Source organism: Castor canadensis, chromosome 1 (genome assembly GCF_047511655.1).
Source record: "Castor canadensis chromosome 1, mCasCan1.hap1v2, whole genome shotgun sequence".
Classification (NCBI taxonomy): Eukaryota; Metazoa; Chordata; class Mammalia; order Rodentia; family Castoridae; genus Castor; species Castor canadensis.
The window spans coordinates 128,257,370-128,276,131 of record NC_133386.1 but is presented as its reverse complement, the minus strand read 5'-3'; the positions used below and the strand labels follow the sequence as shown (position 1 = coordinate 128,276,131).

The window sequence follows — 18,762 nt, the reverse complement described above, 5'->3', positions numbered from 1 at the left end:
TGGTTTGTCTGCACGGTGACAGGCAGGATAGCACAGAGGCCAAGGGCTGGGTTCTGTTGGAATACACTGTGATCTGTGTGCAGAGGAGCTGGCCTAACTCTGTAAACTGATGATGCTCCATCCCAGAAGAAGGCCTACACATGTGACTTTTGGCCCTGAGTGACTTTTAATGATCCTCATATGTACTTGACAAATGACATCTCAAAGGTACTGAGCAGCTGAGTATATTAGCATGGAGCTGCACTGAAGGGAATTACTGATCCTGTCAAGAGAGGTAAGGGCAGCGTCAAGGAAGTTGTGATAGTTGAACAGGGCATTAAGCATTTTGAAAGGCTGACTATAGAAAAGGAGGACAAAAGGGCACTCTGAGTATAGCAGAAATGAAGGTTATGTGTCCTAGGAAGGATGGCAATATGGCTAGAAGGAAACAGGGGAGGTAGAGGTGGCAGGCAAAGCTTGAGGCTGTGAACTCTCTCCAGAAGGACTTTCCGGGCTCATGACTGATTCATACAGGATCTTCACTGTATGTATGCCTCTCTGGGAGCAGTATGGATTTATAGTGGGAAGGATGGAGAGTTCAAAGACAAAGGCAAGGGGAGATAAGCCAGGCAGCTTCTATGGCCATGCAGGAAATTATGATGGTAGTGTCCCGTTCTGAAGGCCATTAATACACCCTTGCATTTAGAATAAGATCCAGTACCTATTTATTAAATTAATAAATGATAGGGAAAAGGCCAAGGATAGATGAGTTTCTCAAACAAAAATTTAAAAGGCAAAATCATGACATATGAAATACCCCAGTACTTAGTGGAATTTGAAGCATGCATAATTTATGAACTAAAAACACAAAGGCACCAGAAATAATGAAGCATAGAGTACGGGTCAAGGTCTAGTAAGAGAGGCACTGAAGAAGTGATGATGCCCACTCTCACTACTATGAGAGTGGGATGAGGGGCTAGTGATTGATTCATTCTCACTGTAAAAATCCCAACTCCCATTTATTGATTATATGCTATGTTTCCTCACGCATGATGCTCAGAGGACCACCATGTTATCTCGGTCAGTTCTACCAACAACTGCAAAGTAGCTTTTGTCAAGCCTGAGGCTCATAGAGGTTAAGGATTTGTGCTAGTCCTGAAAGTCAGAAGTCTGAGATTGAGATGTGAAGCACACTCTGTCCAGCTCTAATGCCCTCTGCCTCAGTGCACCCAAATGATTTCCATCATTTGAGGATGAGAAATGCTCAAAAGCTGTTAATATCACCTTCCTTCCTGGACACTGGTTTAGTGACTTTAAAATACTGAAGTGGACAGAGGAATGAAAAGATTTTGAGTGAGAAAGGAAATGACGGCAAAAGGAATGGGAAAATAAAATTTCTGCTTACAACTCTTGCTTCAGCCTTTTGTGAACTTGTTAATCTTTTCTGGATTCTTTCCAGTAAAAAGACATGGATGAATTAATTTATCTGCAAGGTACATTTTGTCTTAACAGTCCTAGGATTCTGTTCCCTAAGTTGAACTTATGCAGAAGGCAAGATTGTGAAATGTAGTAGTTATCTGTTTTTTAATAGAATGTAAAGATAAAACAAGGAATCACTGTGTTTAATTTCAGAAGAGAATAGAAATGTCATAAATCTTATAATATCCCCAAAGTTAGCAAATAAAAATATAGGGTGTTCCATCAAATTTGAATCTCAGGTCAATAACACATGTTTCCTGTAGTATACATATGTCCCACACAATGTTTGTGTCATAGTTATAATAAAGATTATTCATTCTCTCCATATAGAGTTCATATTGAACTGGGAATTCTGATTATTATCTGTCAACCCTAAAATCTTGACAAAGTAAAAATAATAGCATAGTTGAATCAAGTCAGAAGGAATGATTGAGATAGCAGAAACTCTTTAAGATAAAACACAGGAAATGTTTTACAGAAAAGAGCGCCACTAGCTCAGGAAATAAAAGCAAAATTTATCAAATGGGCTAACATCATAAAAGCTTCTGAATGTCAACAGAAACAATCACCAGAGTGAAGAAACAGTCTACAGAATGGGAGGAAAATCTCTAGCTATTTATCTAACGGGATTAATATCCAGAATACATAAAGAACTAAAACATTTTAAACATCAAAAGAACAAATAGATCGATTAATAAGAAGGCAAATTGATTTGAATAGACAGATCTCAAAAGAAGTACAAATTGTCAATAAACATGAAAAAATGCTCATCTTTAGCCAGCAGGGAAATGCAAACCAAAATGTCAATGAGATTTCATCTCACACTAGTCAGAATGGATATCATCAAAAACCAAAAAATAACAAATGTTGGCAAGGATGTGTAGAAATGGAAACCCTTATGCACTGTTGGTGGTAATGTAAATTAGTCCAGCCACTATGGAAGACAGTATGGAGGATCCTCAAACAGTAAAAATAGAACTACTGTGTGAGCCTGCTATACTAATCCTGGGTATATACCTGAAGGAAGTGAAGTCAGTATACATAAGAGATACATACTCATGGTTTTTGCAGCACTGTTCACAGTAGCCAAGATAAAGAATCAGCCTAGGTGCCTATCAACAGATGAGTGGATTAAAAAATGCATGTTATAAACACAATGGAGTTTAAATCAGTCATAACAAAGAATGTCATTTGTGGGAAAATGGATGGAATTGGAGATTACCATGTTAAGCAAAATTAGCCAGATACAGAAAGCAAGTATGGTAGTTTTCTCTTACATGTAGAAACTGAAAAAAAAGATGACCTGAAATAGAAAGATGGAGTACTAAGGAATGGGAGGAGGGGAAGGAAAGGAAAGAGGGAAGTGGATATGGTCAAAGCAAGGTATAGGCATGTATAGAATACAACAGTGAAGTCTATTAATTCGTTCAGTTAATATGGTTGAACAATTACAATAACAATGTAAGACTTGATGAAAGTATCGGGGAGATAGTGTCTTTATCTTGCAGTCTTCTAAACCAATTATTCCACCTAAAATGAAGGTAAAGAAACAGAATTTTAAGTTTAGTGTTTGTAGTTATAAAGTTAGCCATTAGGAAAACTGGACAAGAAAATGTAGTAACAATCATAAATACCCCACTAATGTAGGACAGGAAGGAGGTGATACAAATACCAAATCCCTCTCTCAGAGAGAAGAGTCTACTGTACAATTTACACTGGAGGTATCATGAGGCAAAGACACAGAGAAATGACTTAGCATTATTGTATAAATGCTGAAAACCTAAAAGCTAAACAGATAACATTGGTTTTCTTTTGGTAGTGGGGTCTGAAAAGTGGTTGAAAAGAGGGACAGTTATTTTCTATTTTATTCTACTGTTATTAGATTTCTAAATTTTATGCCATGTGTAAAGTTAGACTAAAAAGAAAATATATTAATTATTATTACTGCCAACCATCATTCAGCAAATTATAATATTTATGGTCACATAGACTCTCACACTCTCATTTCAGACTTATTTTATTTCCCTCCACCAATTTCATTCAGGTGTAAAAGCATTAACAACTTGATTTACAAAGCAAAGGATGCACAAATATTTGCTATTGCTCTGCCATGTATGGCAGAACTATTTCCAGGCTTTCTCATACAAAAAAAAAAAAAGATAAAACCTTCAGATAAATAAACATGGTTCACTTAATTTAAAATAAATATTTGCCAGGCCCTCTCCTAACATGCCTCTAATTACGAGTTGCTATGCATCATCCTGAACACATACTTGCAGATGAATTGTGCTTTTATAAGCAGAAAAAATAACATCCAGAGCAAAGTTTGGTTGCTGTGCTCAGGCCTGGAGCGATCTAACTAAGAAACATGTGGGTTTTGACTTGACACTCTGCTCAGATGGGAGGGAGATATGAAAATTCGATGGGAGTTACCAGAAAAAGTCAGCAGTCAGAAGTCACTCCACACAGAGAGGCCTGATCCTGTGTGTGTGTGTGTGTGTGTGTGGTGTGACAATGTGACAGAGTATGATTAACAGACAGATGCTGGAGACTATAAAAAAGTGGCTGACTCCAAGGTGAAGTCCCATTAGGAGAATGCTTAAGTACCAGAGAGACACACAGCTGAGGCTTGTGATTAATGGTGCTTCCTCCAGAAACACCACTAATGTACCCTGTAGCCTGCAAACCTGGCTGGCTTGCTCAGGCCCATTTTTATATAGTTCTTGAACCTTGCTTCCATCACTAGCTTGCTGTAGTCCTTCAAAATGAGCCTTATAATGAGTTAAAGTATACCAAACCCACACTGACTTTAAAGGTCCCCAACAAGCCTGCTGGTCTCCCAGGATGGAGCTCAGTAGGTGAGCCATATTTCTCAGTGGCATTGCTTGGGGACTTTGAGGGGAGACCCAGAGCAGCCACCCCTTTGTGCAGTTCTCACTTTGCCTTGCCATGAAATCAAGTCCTTCTTTTCTGGCCTGGCACAATGGCTACCTTTTCCAGAAAGATCTGTACCCTCACATCCAGAACTGACATTGCCCTCTCATCTCCTCCCAGAGCTGTTCTTAAGAGCAGGATGGTAATGGAACCTATGACCAGGCGAAGAAACTAATCATTTATAATATATAAAAGGAGTAACACGATTTGGGCTCTTGGGCAAAACCTGTAAGAGTTTGTAAAGGTAACAACAAAAATAGCAACATTCACTGTCACCATTTATTAAGTACCTGCTATATTAAGAGTTTTATAAACATCATATTATTTAATTCTCACCACGGGATGGGACATTATTATTATGCATTTCAACATGAGGAAAATAAGGCATAGAGAGGTTAAGTAACTAGACCAGAATCAAATACTCAATAAATGTTAGGCTGTTGTAAAGAACTGTTCCTTTTCATGTAATCTTATCTTGGCCATAAAAATAGAAATTTCTGCTGATCTTTCTGGTCATCTAGGAAAGTACCTTGTACCCATTACCTTATTGGGTGTTAATGCATGCAAGTACCATCACATCTCTTTCTCTTTCTCTTTCTCTTTCTCTTTCTCTTTCTCTCTCTCTCTCACACACTTACACACACGCACACACAACTCCTTCCTCCTCTCTATCTTCTTTATTCCTTCAGTTGGTTCCCTGGTGTCCTCTCTTCTTCCCTCTTCCTTTTGTCTGCTGTTTAACTCAGCTCCTTCTAGAAGTTTAGTTTCCATGAATAACACCAAGCTCAGAATGCTTGCTAACCTTCTGGAGTTCAGAAGTCATACTTTCACAATGAAATATTGTAAACAAGTGAAACGTTTACCATCAGGTGCATGGTTGTATTAGCTTCTGTTGATCCACTTCATGATTTCATGGTGTAAGACAGAGCCTCATTTTAATCAGGCCTTTGCCCAATTGTTCCCTCCTCATACATATATCCCTGAAACAGCAGTGCTAGCCTCTTATCCAGCTTTAGTGCCTTCACTGCACTTCTAACTCCCCAAGCTACTGACTTACTGTGCATCTCCCACACTTCATAGGAAGCACCACATGAGCACGAGTTTTGTCTTCACCACCAGACATGTGCGATGTTTACTATGGTATATGATGTGCAGCAGGGGCTCAACAAATATTTATCCTGACTGAACAGATAACTATAGGCATTATAGCTGTATAAATGGATAATACGCAATAACACAGAACTCTGGTCTACATTCAGCAGAACAGTAGAAACAAAACTGTAGTACCATGATCTCAATTGCATAAAAACATATCAGCAGAAAAAAAGAATGGAAAGGAAGGATTTGTGTTTATTATGCTTACCTCTAGATTTATCTATATTTATCTTGATTTCCTCAATCTTGTATTATGAACATATGTATTTTTTTTTCAAAAAAAGAGCTCTTTAAAAAAAAGCAGTGGATGCTGCTGGCTTTGTGTGAAGATGCTGTAGCTGGGGCAGTGAGAGAGGATGTGGACTTGATGGAGGAGTTGGTGCAGTGGCTGGGAAAATAACCCTGACTGAGCTGACTCATCGCCCTAACCAATAGCTGACAATGGCTTTGATTGCCAGTGAGATGTTGAAAGTGAGCATTTTGATGACTTAAGTGAAAATGAAGAAGTAGAAGCAACAGGCTCAAGATTGTTTTTTTTAGGGTATTAGGGATGAAACATGAAAGACAGTGAGGGTTTGGCAAAGCCCGTGTTTTGGAGGTGCCAAATCCCAAATGATCAGAAACTGCTTCAAGATGTGGATAAAACCCCAAATAGATATGGCACACAGGCCATCATATTCTCCATGCTTTCTGGTCGGGGTCAGGCTGAGATGGGAGGGAGGTCCTTTGGCTGAGTGACTGAGGGAGGCTCTGTGAGAGAGGGCTATTTGCCCTCTACCACCTCTGCAGTTCTTGCTGGTGGTGCTCTGTCTTTCTACAGACTTAGCTATCTCCTTCACTGAGCCAATTTTTATTCAAAGAAGCATTTTGTACTCTTCATACAGTGGGCATTTCAGTAAGTCTGGCTATCTGGACTTTCATCTACTCACTGGACTGATATATATGGAGTGTCTGCTATGTGCTGAGCACCAGACTATGCCCTGGGAATATTTGAGCTAATGAATAGATAAACTTCCTGTCTTATGAAGCTAAGGTCTAGCCTGGACTAGTCTAGCCCCTGTCTTCTCTTTTTGTTTTTTTTTGAAAAATTTGTATGTTAGTTTCATCTTTACAATTGATGGCTGCCTTAATTTCCCAGTTAGCACTAGTTCCTGAAAGAAGCTGGGCAGCCCTGGAAGATAACCTTGGCTGTGACCTTGACTCTCTGCCTTGCTCATGAGTCATGTCCTCCTGAGGAATCTGAACTTGCTGGTCCCAAAGCCCCTAGAGCCTCTAGAGTTTCTGAGATAAATGGTTCACTAGAACAACTACTCTGCTAGCTGTAGTAATAGTAGTTACCATTTATTGATTGCTTACTATGTGCCACATTTTTTCTTCCATTGTCTCATTTGATACTTGTGATATATATGAGGTTTCTGCTATCAGTATTGCTAAACAAACACCTACTAGATGCTACCTTTCACACATCACAACTATAAACTGTGGATCAAATATAAAAACAAGGACAATGCCTAAAAGAAAGAACCAAATAACAAAGTTCAGAGCAAACAGTCACTGAAAAGTGAGGAAGAAATTTGGAGGAGACAGATCCAAACTCTGTTTATAAGTCTTGCTCAAGTCTTTGGTTTACTTTTGTATGTGTGGGGCAGAGTGAAAGTAGCTTGTTCCTAAGGCTTAAAGAACACAACCCTACTGCTAGTGCAAAACTTGCTGTGGGAGACGAACCATATGTGATGGCTGGTCTTAGGAGCCCACTTGGCTAAACTTCAGTGTGCTGTTATTTAATCAAACACTAATGGAGGCATTGCCACGAAAGTGTTTTCAAGATAAGGTTAACATCTATAATAGATTAAAGTTAAGCAAAGGACATTGCATTTGATCATGTAAATGAGTTTCATACAATCAGTGGAACACCTTAAGAACAAAAACAATTTTCCTGTAGAAGAAGGAATTTTGTCTAAAATCCACACCATCAAATCCTGCCTGCATCTCTAGCCTCAAGGTTGCTTTACAGATTTCAGATTGGACAGTCCTGCAATCATGGAGAGCATAGGAACAAACTATTGGAAAACAAAAGGATACTGAAGGAACTTCTGGTTATAAAATTACTTACAGGAGTTAAATTATTTAAAGTCATAACAGCTGAAATTCTCAACCTTTGAGGAAAACACAAATGCACATTTTTGAGAATTCAGAGAACTCTAAGGATACATAAAAAGAAAATCACATCTAGGGAAATCATCGTCAAATTGCTGAAAACCAATGACAAAGACAAATCTTTGAACCATTCAGAAAAAATGACACAGCGAAAAGAAAATGGAACAAACAAAACAAATAGTAAGTCAGTAGACCTACAACCAACCAGATTAATAACTACAATAAATATAAATGGACTAAACACTTCAATTAAAAACCAGAAATTGATAGAACAGATTAAAAAAGCAAGAATCAAAATACCTATATATGCCGTGTAAAAGAAGTAGTTGAAAATAAGTGTATGCATAAATATAAATCATGAAATCAGTAAACATAACCAGCTGGACTTAGCTGATTTAATATCAAGCCAATTGTTCCTTTTTTCAGGTGTCATTTTTCTTGCTTCTCAGTTACAAATCCATCTTTCCTTAGGCTGCTTTGTAGTCCTGGAGATGGACCCTCAAATATTTCACCTTTGTAACCTTCATTAAGTTTTGTCAGTAGAGGGCACTGCAGGGACTCTGCAGGAAGGAAGGGCTTTTCTCCTTCCTGGCATGGTGGCAGCAGTATATGTGTAGGATGTCCATTGGTGTTCACCCCTGCTGACCTTCACTGCCTCCTTATGGGCAGCTCCCCAGCTCATTTGCCTAGGTACCTTCCTAGGGAAGGTTGGCGTAGGTCTCAGAAGATGGCTTTCCAGTGATTCTCAGAAGTACCTCAGCAGATAGTTCTCTAGTGAATGTCATGGTGCATTGTGTGTCATTTCCTGATTGTCAGTTCATCTGTGGCACCCTGACAAACTCTTTTGCTACCCTTTGTGTCTAAGTCATACATTTTCTACAAAAGTGGGAGCCTCTCATTCAGGGTCCTCTTCAAAATGTTTTTCTTCCTGGGGTGCTATCCCCCAGTCTCAGAGCAGCTACACCTAGACCTGCTACTCTTGGGTTTCTAGAGACCCCATTGCCTCTTAGTAATTAATACCTTGTTACTAATGACTGACACTTTATAGGAACTCTACCCTGTTCAAATTTTCTGGCTCTGACTAACACACTTCAAGACACAGATCTTTACTAGGGAAAACAAAGTCCTTTTCTAATGACAAAAGCACATGCATTAAGAAGACATTTAGAATGGAGAAAATTAAAGACAGAAATAGATGACTCTTGTTAGCTGGAAACCTTAACACCCTTCTCTTATCAATTAGGAGAAAAGTTAAGACATAAATGTTCCGAATAGCACTATCAACTACCTTGAATTAATTTATATTTGTAGAACACTACACTATACTTGGAACCACAAAGCATTCATTTATTTCAAGTGCACCTGTTCATCAAGGTAGACCATGTCTTGAGTCGCAAATTTAAAAAATTGCACTGAAAATGATTGAAATCACAAGGGATATGTTCTCTGACCTAAAATGATTTTTTAAAACAGTTTTTCTTTTATTTTCAGCTTATCACACATTAACAATATGCAGGAATTTCACTGAGATAATTCTGTACATGAGTGAAAAGTTCACCTCCTTCATTATATGTCCATCCTCCCTCTTCCTCTCTCCTCTCTTTCAAACAGAGTTTGGTGGGTTTCATTGTGTTGTCTTTGTAGATATATACATAGTGTACTTCCATCCTCTCAAACGAATTAAATTGAAGTAACAATAAAATATCTTGAAATATTTCACATAGTTGATCATTAAGCAATATACTTCTACATATTATATTGATCAAAGAAGAAATTAGAAAACATTTTGATCCAAAAGCTAATGAAAGGCAACTTACTAAAATCTATAGGATGGAACTAAAGCAGTGTTTAGAGGGTGACCATTTTAAAGAGTTACATTAAATAAGAATAAAGGTTAAAAAAGTAATAACTGTTGGTTCCACCTTAAGACACTCCCAAACTAACAACAAAGTAAATGCAAAGTAGCAGAAAAAGGAAACAAAACAAATATAAAAATAAAGGAAATAGAAAATTGTAAAATAATAAAGAAAATTAACAAAGCTTAATTGATAATTTTTTTTTTGAAAAGATTGAGAAACTTAGTAAAATTCTAGCTAGAGATTAGGGAAAGTGAGTGATCATAAATTATTGATATCAGGCATAAAAGAGAGATTATTGCAGTTACAGCATGTTAAAACAATACTATGAATAGCTTCATGCTACGTATTCAACTACTTAACAATTCAACAAAGTGCATGAAAATACAATTGACCAAAACTGACACAAGAAAAAACCCAGAAAATCAGAATAGCCTTATATCTTACAAGAAATTGACTCATTGTCAAATCCTCCCACAAAGAAAACTCCTGGTCTGGAAGATTTTTTTTTTTTGGTGAATCCTATATCCTATGAAAGGAAGAAATAAACTCCTATCAGACATTAAAAGAATAGACTAAAGTAATCTTGAATAAATTATTTCAGGAAACATAGAAGAAAAACTTTCCAACTTTTTTTTATGAATTAAGCATAATCATATTATCAAAACCTTACTTGAAAAATTCAGCTAATCCTGGGGGCTGGCAAAATGGCTCAAGTGGTAGAGCACCTCCCAGGCATGCATGAGGCCCTGAGTTCAAACACCAGTACTATAAAAAAAAAAAAAAGTCAGCTAATCTCCATTATGAATATGCAGGCAAAACCACTTAACAAAATTAGCAAATTGAAACAATATGAAAAGGATAATACATCTTAACCAAGTAGGTTTCATTCCCACCATTCAGGATTGTTCTCACACTCAAAAAATCAATTAATGTTATATTAACATAATATAGAAGAAAGATCATATGGTCACTTCAATAGATGCAGAAAAAGAAGATTTTTTAAAATTCATTTATTCACATGTGCATACATTGTTTGGGTCATTTCTCCCAAACAAATTTAAAGTTCAAAACCTATTCATGACAAAAAAATTCCCAGAAATTATGTCACTTGCCTGAAAATGGGTGGAATTGGAGATCATACTGAGCAAGATAATCCAAACTCAAAAGGCCTACATTGAATGTTTTCATTCATTTGTGGAACCCATCATCACCTTGAAATGGTGATGGTAGTAATAATAATGATAGTAATAATGCAGCATGAATGTAAATGGGGGACTGTCTGGTGGGAGATCAGCAGGAGTGGGGGAAGGAACAAATACTGGGTAGTGAAGAGGATCAAAGTACATTCATATATACATATGAGGACAGCATAATACCTGCCAAATACTGAGAAGTGGGGAAGAAGATAAGTGTATGGAAATATAATTAAGGAGGTGAACTTGTCCAACACATATTGTACGCATGTATGGAATTATCACAGTGAAATCCTTCCCTCACATTATTAATGCATGCTCATTCAAAAATTAAATAAAAGATAAGAAAATATTTGAAGTGATAAAGTTATAAAAAATTACTAGAAATCTAGGAATAGGTGAGAATTTCTATAACCTAATAAAGGGTTCCTTCAGAAACACTACAACAAATATCATAACTGATGGTGAAATATTGGACACTTATAAGACTGGAAATGAGAACAAGCAAAAAGGAAAAAAATAGAATGAAGTGAAACTGTTTTTATTTGCAGTTAATGTAATCATTTACATGGAAAACCCTAAGGAAAGTATAACTTTAGATCGCATAAGCAAATTTAGTAAAATAGTACTGGTAGAATGTTACTATGTAAAAGTCACTTGTAGCTGATTATTCTAGTAGTAAAGTATGTATAAGATTTCATTTACAACAGTGTCATAAAACTTAAAACACTATGGAATAAATGTAACAAAAATGTGAAAAACCTCTATACTGAAAACTATAAAACATTGGCAAGAGAAATTAAAATAGGTCTACATAAATGGAAGGGTGTCCTGTGTTCAATTTCTTTTATTAAACATTTTATTAGCATAAATTAGTTGCAGGGGGAGGATTCATTGTGATATTTACATATGTGTTTACAATGTATCTTAATTAGATTCACTCCTTCCATCATGTGCTCAATTTCTTAAGAAATCACTTCATTTCAAATTGATCTACAGATTTAACACAATCCCAAGAGGCATTTTTTGGGGGGTAGAAATTAGCAAGTTATGCCAAAATTTATGTGGAAATGCAAAAATATCTAAACAAATCTTGAGTAAACAAAATTAGAAGCCTAACACTGGTTGACTTTGAAACTTACTATAAAGCTGCCAGAATTCAAGATAGTGTGGCCTTTACACACAGAACAAGAAATAGATCAATGGTATAGAACAGAGGAAGAGAAATGGAACTCTATGTCGTTTTAGCTTTCAAAGCGGATTCCAAATCAATCCAATAGGGATTTTCCCCCCATTTTTTTGTTACAGTGGTTAAAATACATACAAAATGAAACCTATGATCAACCATTTTTAAAAATTTTAGCTTTACTATCATATTATTGTTGTACTGGAGGTACCTTGTGAAATTTACAAAAGTGCTGAACAATGTATCTAAGTTAAATTCACCCATTTAAAAGACATACTTCAATGGCATTGTATGTGGTCATACTTTTAGTCAACCATCACCACCATATGTCTTCATAATTCTTCTCATCTTGTAAAACTAAAACTCTATATCAATTAGACCATAACCTCTCATTTTCCTTCTCCCACCCCGGAAACCATCATTCTATTTTCTATCACTAAGATGTTGACTACTTGAAGTACTTCATGTAAGCGATGTAAGTGGAATCATGGTATTTGACTTCTTGTGATTGGATAGTCACTTAGCATAATATCACCAAGCTTTATCCATGTTGCTGCACTGTCAGAATTTCCTTCCTTTCTAAGGCTGAACAATACTCCATTGTATATTTCCACTACATTTTGCTGATTCATTTACCTCTTGTTGGATGCTTGGTCAATTACACATTTTAACTAATGTGAATAACGCTGCTATGAACATGGTTCTATAAATACTCTTTGAGATCCTGCAGTTAAGATCCCGTGATATGCTCACAAGTGGAATTATGGATCATATGGTAGCTCTAGCTTTGATTTTTTGAGGAACTTCCATACTCTCCCACAGTAGCTGTACCATTTTTACATTCTCACTGACAGTATACAAAACTTCTAATTTTTTCACATCAGTACTTGATACTTTTTTTTTTCATTAGTAACCAAAAAAAGAAATTATTTTAAACAAGAATTCTAAAATAAGTGAATATCTGTACTAAACACAAAAATAAGAAAACATGGCAGTCAATCCCTACCTCTCACAATATGAAAAATTAATTCAAAACCAACCATTTAACTTCTTTGTGAGTAGCCATATTCATCTGACCAGTAAAGATAACCCTCAAAGCAGGGTTACATTAGTCAATGGAGAGAAGCCATTTCTCTCCATCTTCTCCACTTGTGCTGTTTATGGATCTTAGAGTTCCATCTTTGAGTTCTATCTAATTATCTTTTTCATCTTTGAACCACTAGGGCCCAGCCCACACCCTATAGGTACTTGGTGAAGCCAAAGTTGCATGGTCTCTGGACCACTCCGCTACCCATCCGAGTGGGACTGTCTTGACAATGTGTAGCCCACACCTAGTGATTCAACATGTGCCCTTGGCCTCCTTCTCTGTAAGGAGCTTGGTTTTCAAGACTCATACTTAGTGACCATAACCAAATTATGAAAGAGTAGGAGAAAAATCACTAAAAGCTGGAATAGAAGTCATTTTTACCTAAAGAGTTAATGACTCTATATTTATATATAATAAGTAACTATTTTGGTTCTAATTCAACATAATTTTTCCTCTGATTCCATTTAGAGACAGTTTCAAAATATTCAATTTGCTTATTTCGAAAATTAAGAGGTGTGTATGTGATCAAATTTTATCTAAGGTGTTATAATTAGTGGTGAGAGGGTCTGAAGGCACTGGCCTGGAAGATGAACGAGAGAGGTGTGGAAAGGAGAGCAGGGAGAGAAAGCGAATGGAGGGAGAGACAGGAAGGAGACAGTCTCTTTGTGGCCTGGACTCTGTCCTGGAGTCTTGTTTTCCTTGTAGGTTAAGATCCCTGGTGTTCCTGAGCTGATCTCATTTCCCAAGAATATGATGTTCTGCTTTTAAGATCTAGCCTCAGGGAAGAGCAAAGCCTTTTGTAGTGGCATACCGCAGAGCCTGACATCCCTCAAAATAACATTGCCAAGTACTAAGGAAAACCCCAGAGGGAAAGAAAGAGGAAAATACTGGAGGGGTCTGGAGCTTCTGTGATACTCATAAAAGTCAGATTTCTTCCTTTTTTTTTCCCTGAAGACTTGACAACAAACTTTATTTATACCCAGACTGTTAATATCTTCCAGTTTTCAGATGAGCTAATATCTGCAGACAGAACTCAACCCATGCATAGCTCTAAGCATCTATCAAAGATATTTTTGTGGGGCTGAGGATCAAAGCAAGATCCTCACCAGTGCTAGGCAGGCATACTCTCAGCTCTATTAAGGATATTTTAAAGTTACTGTCACAATACTGAAAGTCAGAGACCCTAAAGGATAATATTAAGAAGTTTACACAAAATGATTTTGCTTTAGTTTTTGCATCCATGTCATTTTTTTAGATGAAGCTTCTTGATGTTTTCATTAAAAGTCAATTCCCTATCAACACACCTGATTTCCTCATGTACTCCCATACTAATCTCACCATGCACAACCTCTTACCCTTCCCTGTATTTCTTCTAATATATGACATATTGCTCTTTTGCAAAAGCCAGATTTCTGATCTTACATGAGATAAGCTTGGGCCCTAAGAACTGGTACCATACCAGGGACACTCAGTTTAAGGCCTTGTTCCCATGCCTACACTATTTTATTTTTTGCCTCATAGGTGTGTCTGAAAGCATCCTTGTCATCTTCCCAGCTGAAGGTCTCACACTTCTTCAGTTTTCTAGGGTAACTCACACTCAAGTGTTTTTTCTCTTTCTCTTACATGAGGAAAATGGCACCTCCACAGACTTCACCTACCAGTGTTAATGTGGTGGACATAAGAACTTTACAAGCACTTTCTCAAAGCATTCTGAAATTTGGTTGGAACCCTTTATCCACTCATGGGATTTATCAGCACAGCAGGAAACTGTGAGAACTGGACAGAACCCTATCACTAATTATACATGGGCAATAGACATGGACTGTCCTGGACTAGATGTATCATCACCCCAATTATAATCTACAGTAAATAGATACTCCCACCTCAAGCAGTCACATTACAATTTGCAAGAAAAATGATCAAATAGCCGGGTGTAGTGATACATGCATAAGGCATGTATCTCTTTAGCCTTGGGGCCAAGGCCAAGGCTGAGGAGAAAGACAGACACACACAATTCCTCAAGAGAGTGAGGGAAGAAAGGCAGCAGAGAAAATGGATGAGGATGGGAACAAGAGAGAGGAAGACACTGTAGGTAATAGTCTGCAGGTACTGATTCCAGTACTTGATGTTAATAACTTAGGTCCTTTTTTGAGTTTTGCAGAAGATTCTTATACTTTGAAATGTTAATTGCTTTAGTTCCTTAACTCAAAGAACACTTTTTCACAACTTAATGATTCTGAAATATGAATGTGTATTACAAAGAATGTCAGGAGGAATCTTTTAGCTCTAGGAAGAGGAATAATTTGTAACAGAGCCTGTGCACGTGTGAACTTGGCCACGTGTAGAAGGTAAGTCTGTTAAGATGGACAGAGGAGATATTTGCATCGGTATCATGGAATGTGGCAGAATTTTACAATGAATATAGACATGCAATAATTGCTCAAAATGTCCTCAGAAAGGTTGTACTGTGATGACACAATGCTGCAAAGTTAATACCTACAGAGGATGACTGGCACGTTCAAGCAGTGCAATTAAATGCACTGGAAACCACCAAATATCCTCGAGCAGTTCATACATTTTTCAAACCTCACAGAGATAGATACTGACAGGCCATGTGTCAAGAACTACAACTTAGGTGCCTGTGGTCTATCCATCAGAAGCTAAGGCTGACTTTTAACAGAAATTGTTTGACCTCTAGAGATAACTAGATCAATGAAAGAAAAACAAAAAAGAACTATGAGTTTAACCATGCCTCTAAGATCCCTTTCCATTTGCCTTGAAATCACACTGTCTTTGTAAAGGTGTTAAAGAGGAAGGAAGAAAAATTACTCCATCCCATGATGCAATGCATGACCACGGATGGTCAGAAGGGATTCAGAGGAATGCTGTGCATTAGACTTGAATTTTGATGGTAACACTTAAAATATGTGGGGTGTATATGGGTAGATAAATTAATGCTGTGAGTAAGTTTTATAAAGTTAATTTGCACATTTTTATTCCCCCTTTCTCTGCCAATAACTCACCCAATAGAGTTATTGAGTTAATAGTCCATCTCATAACTGTCTTTAAATTAAGGAAGGATGATTCTTGCCTGTTCCACAAAAGCCTTAATCTTGTTCTTTGGACGCTCCACCATCAAATAGTCAGTCCAGCTGCCTTGCCCAATGAGCAGGAGTAATAACCAAAATCCTATAAGTTCCAGAACCAGCAAGGAAGCCAGGTTTCTACTTCAATGACAAAGAACCAGGTATAGGTCTGGGAGAATGAGTTGTATTCTTGATATCAGTATGTATCTTAATATAGATACTAGTATCTATATGCACATATATGAATATGCATATAAAAGCAACACTACTGCAGAATAATATAGAATAACTTAATTTGTACCACATTCACATCACATCAATATAGAAAATGTAAAATTAATCAATTCTGAATTCTAATCTACCATTAACAGCAAATGCCAGATGAGAATAAAATATTTTTTCTTTAATTCTGAATTAGTAAACTTTAGCTTCAAAGTAACATAAACGATTCACTGATTGTGCCTCAAAGATGACCTATTTTAGATTTCATGAGTCTCACATTGGAAAGTTGGAATCCACCAAAAGATTGAGGAAAAAAGAACAAAACACCTAAATAGATTATGGTTTGTGTGTTGCTAACTCTATTATATTTCTATTGTTTTAGAGAATATTTAAAGAAGTATATCTGTTAAGAAAACAGACAAATCATTCTCTCCCAATTGTCATAAAAGTGAAACTGCTTTTAAATGAGGTGTACGTATTATTTCCCTGTCACATAAATAATTGTAGTGAAACATTTGATGCTCTATTCTATATTAACATTAGCAGTCGGGTCAGGTTAAATAACATGGTGAAGATGTAAATAATTTCTTGCAGCTGTGCTAAGAAACACAACTGACGTGTTCTTACAGCTTATTTCAGGTGACATTTGGGGGTTTTAAGATGTGCACAATATGTTTTTTGAATGTAATTGAAATTCTGATTTTGTTTTTTTCTGATGTTAAAAATGAAAAGATCTTGGGCATATCAACATTTTCAACAATATGCTGACAATCCAAAAGTGACTGCATTGAACTTGGACGGGAAAAATAGGAATGGAACTGGCTTAGAACCAAAAGTAAAAATAGTAAGCCATTTGTGATGAGTGCTGATGGAAATGTGGAAGAGATGGGGGAACATGTGAAAAGGTTGGTAGAAGGTATAAGCTGACTTTGTGTTCTGAACTGGAAATCGGAGCACGAGATCTGTGACTCTAAATCTAACAATGGGAACAACACCATAGAAAACCATGGCTACCTCAGAAATTCAGAAATTGTTGCTCCAGGAGTGCATAAAGAGGTGTGAAACATTGACAAAGGTGTTAATGTGGGGAAATGAAAGCCACAAAAAAGAAACCAATTACTGTAAAGTGAATTATATTTTTCAAACCTGCTTCTTTTCTCCCAAATTGTTGCTAGTAGTGCTGGCAAAATGTGTGGGTATGAAAAAAAGGTGTTATGTTAACTGTGTCTTTTGAGTACATTTATTATTCCCGATTTGCATTTATGTATCAAGAAATATTTTCCACTAAAAGCCGGGAACAACTGTTTCCAAATGAATTCTTTTCTTTATAAAAACAAAAAAGGAGTTTCTTATCACATACTGCTAGGTGCCTCTCAATAAACAAAGCTGCAACTCAACCTTCCCTACAAAAACATAGCAATGTCTATCCAATAATCCCGTTGCATGCTCTGGAGAAGAGACTGGAATAGATAACATGCCTGGAAATGTGTTCCAGTCTTCCACGAGAATGCGGCTTCTGATAATTTTAAATATCTTATTCTAAGTGTCTACCCTTTGATGTTTTCAATATGGGGCAAACCCTGTGTCTTGTTACCAACATTTCAACAACATATCCAACCAAAATAGTTAGAGGAACAAAGTTTCATTACTGAACATAAGGTATACTTCCAGGGTGAAAACAAAAAGGAGTGATTATTTTTTTCACACATATTTGAAGCTTTGTAACAGGATACCTTTGAACGTGAAAATTCTCTAGGGGATTTAAATTTCATATATACTTCATGAACACTAGGTTTAGCCCAACTCTTCAGATATGTGACTGTGGCCCAGAGTGGAGGTATTCCTCTAAAGGTTTGTTAATTTAACTGTTTAATTAACTCTGTATTTGGCCTGAGGAGGCCCCTGCGTTTGAGTTCTTAGGTAACAAACTGCAGTCAGGCTTACTACTTAAACTCACTGAAAACCTAATTTAGGAGTTTACTTTTTTAGCACGTAGCTAACATTAGCAAATTACAGCAACTGAATTTCAGTCAAACCCAGACAGCAACTAATTCAAATGAGGCATATACCAAGTTGTAACCAATTAAGCACAATGCCTAACTTCTGTTTTCTATCCACAAATAATGGCCTGACCACATGGCTGACCATGGTTCTTAGAACCTGTTCTGATTCCAGTATTGTGAGTAAAAGCCAACCAAGATCTTTAAATTCAATTTGGTATAATGTTGTCTTTTGACAGTAAACAGTAGACTTGTATTGCTTCCGTAGTGTACTAGGCACATTTATAGAACTCTGAAGACTTGGGGGTAGATTTGAGAAAAATAAATAGAAAACAATCCCAGGATAAATAAAACTAACCAAGTCAAACTCAACCTCACTTGGCTCATGACCAAAGGTAACACATAGGCTGAAAAGAACCACATCA

The 18,762-nt window shown here is 36.8% G+C and overlaps 1 protein-coding gene across 13 annotated transcripts in view; it reads right to left on the bottom strand.

Moving 5' to 3' along the window:
* Tenm4 (teneurin transmembrane protein 4) overlaps positions 1-18,762 on the bottom strand; it is a 2,881,475-nt gene that overhangs the window by 945,965 nt on the left and 1,916,748 nt on the right. The gene's annotated exons all lie outside the window — the stretch shown is intronic.